Raw genomic sequence first — 2,406 nt, 5'->3', positions numbered from 1 at the left:
CATTGCAGCATCAGTAAATAAAGTACAGCACATGGTGTCAAAAATCGACTGTCCCTTTATTGTGGTGTTTCACTAAACAATATTTATGTACAAGAAATAAATTAAATGATTATGAAGAGATGATTAACACTGCCATGACAAATGAGTTACTATTTTAAATTTGACTGGTTTAGTCCACTTCTTTAACAGTGACTCCAGAGTGGTGTGGTGTAGACCCATGCTTCGGGCCCTGCACTTGATTTAGCTTGCTCATAATTTAGTTGATTTTGCTCACATTTAGCTTGCTCATAGTTCCTTGAGCCAGTGTTCCAACTTGTCCTTCTCAGCAAGGCTGTTGTCATCGATCCAAAAGGTGGTCTCACGACACTTCGAGATCACAGTCTCTTTGTCTGCAGCGGATAGCTTGTCTCTTCTTCCTTCAGCCGCCTGCTTGACTCGATAGGCATAAGACTCCAGAGAGTTCCTAGCGGCCACCCTTTCACGCTGCGCCTCGTCCTCCTGCTTGAACTTCTCGGTTTTTGCGAGCATGTGCTCAATGTCCTCCTTGGAAGGACAGCTCTTGTTCTTAGGGATGCAGATGCTCTCCTGCGGAGCCGAGACCTGCAAGATTCTCTTAATGTCCATGTCAGAGGTGACCTCAATCTCGGGGAACGCCACGAGTTGCCGGCAGCATGCCGTTTTGGTTGAATGTTCAAAGCATTGAGTTGTTCTTGGTGAGGGCATGCTCACCTTTGAGGACCTGTATGGTGACTGTGGCCTGGTCGTCCGAGTAATTGGTAAAGGTCTTAGACATCTTGCAAGGGATGCGCATGCTCTGTTCCACGATACGCGTCATGACTCTGTTCGCCGTCTCGATGCCGAGGGACAGCAGAGCCACATCGACCAGTCACATGTTGTGGATGACCTCACTCGAGTAGCTACTCAGGATGGCCGCCTGCACTGCTTCGCTGTATGCGATGGCTTCGCTGGGGTTGATGCCCGTGGACAGTTACTTGGCGTTGAGGAAGTCCCAAAGCAGCTTCTGCATGTTGGGGATCTGCCTAGAGCACCCACCAACACGACATCCTGTATCGGCGACTTGTCCATCTTGGCGGTGCTGAGTGCATGCTTCACCGGTTCGAGCATGCTTCAGAACAGGCCCATGCAGAGCTTCTCGAACCGGGTGCGGGTGATCTTGCTGTAGAAGCCGAGGCCTTCGAAGAGCGCATCAATCTCTATGCTTGCCTCGGTAGAGCTGGACAGGGTCCTCTTGGCACGCTCGCAGGCGGTACGCAATCTCCGAACTGCTCTTGGATTTGCTCTGAGGTTCTTGAGGTGTTTGCACTGGAATTCTTGCTTGAAGTGTTCAACCATTCGGTTGTCGAAGACCTCGCCTCCCAGGTGCGTGTCTCCATTTGTGGAGCAGACCTGAAACATGGAGCCCTCATTGATACACAGCACTTAGGTAGCGAAGGTTCCGCCTCCTAGGTCAAAGATGAGGACAGTTTTCGCAATGTGCAGGTTCTTGTCGAGTTTGTACGTGAGAGTGGCTGCAATAGGTTCATTGATGATACGCAGCATGTTGAGACCCGCTATGGTAATGGCATACTTGGGGGCCTATCTTTGCAAATCCTTGAAGTGAGCAGGCACCGTGATGACAGTGTCGCTCACTTGCTTCTGCCTCTGCCATTTCCTTTATCTTGGTCAGAACCACGGCACTGATCTCCTTCATATTGAAGTGTTTGCGCTTGTCTTTGAACTCGACGCCGATCTTAGGCTAACCACAGTCAACCTACACCTTGAAGGGCCATTGGTGCAGGTCTTCTTTTATCTTGGGGTCGTCGTAGCGCCGTCCGATGAGCCTCATAGTGTCGAATACCATGTTCTCTGGGTTCGTGGCCACCTCCGCCTTGGCAGCACTTCCGATCAACTGTTCCCTATCCGTAAAGGCTATGTAGTTCGGCATTGTGTGGTAGCCTTAATCGCTGGCAATGATTTTGATGCAACTGTGCCTTAAGGCACCTGCGCAGGAATTTGTAGTGCCTGAGGTTGATGCCAATGGCTGGTGTGTCTGTCTTCATGTGGCTAGGCATAGAGAGAGAGAGAGATGCAAATGAGAGAAAGGCAGGGGGGTTAACCAGAGTTAAAACCTCTGGTTTGCTACCCTGCACTAGGGGAAGGGAAAGGGGAAGTAAAGACGGAAAGAAGAGCGTGACAAAAATAAAAGTGTGAGAAAACAATACGAAAAGGGACGGAATGGGGTCATTATAGTCTTTCTAATAGGCCACTGTCACGTAAAAAGGTCAACAAAGCCTTGATCGACTTTTGCTGCGACGACAGTTCATGTGCTAGGCATAGGGATTGCATTATGGTAGTTATGTACGTTTCAGAATGCTTGCTCACTTGTTGCAGTGAATTAGTAATCTG

General features: G+C 49.4%; 1 pseudogene; it reads right to left on the bottom strand.

Annotated features, from left to right (window-relative positions):
- Positions 1 to 285: 285 nt before the first annotated feature.
- LOC135896537 (heat shock protein 68-like) lies at positions 286 to 2,060 on the bottom strand (annotated as a pseudogene).
- Between the last annotated feature and the right edge of the window lie 346 nt (positions 2,061 to 2,406).

Source organism: Dermacentor albipictus, chromosome 9, assembly GCF_038994185.2.
Source record: "Dermacentor albipictus isolate Rhodes 1998 colony chromosome 9, USDA_Dalb.pri_finalv2, whole genome shotgun sequence".
In the NCBI taxonomy this organism is placed as follows: Eukaryota; Metazoa; Arthropoda; class Arachnida; order Ixodida; family Ixodidae; genus Dermacentor; species Dermacentor albipictus.
Note: the sequence above shows the minus strand (reverse complement) of the source record. Positions and strands in the feature narration are given on the sequence as shown.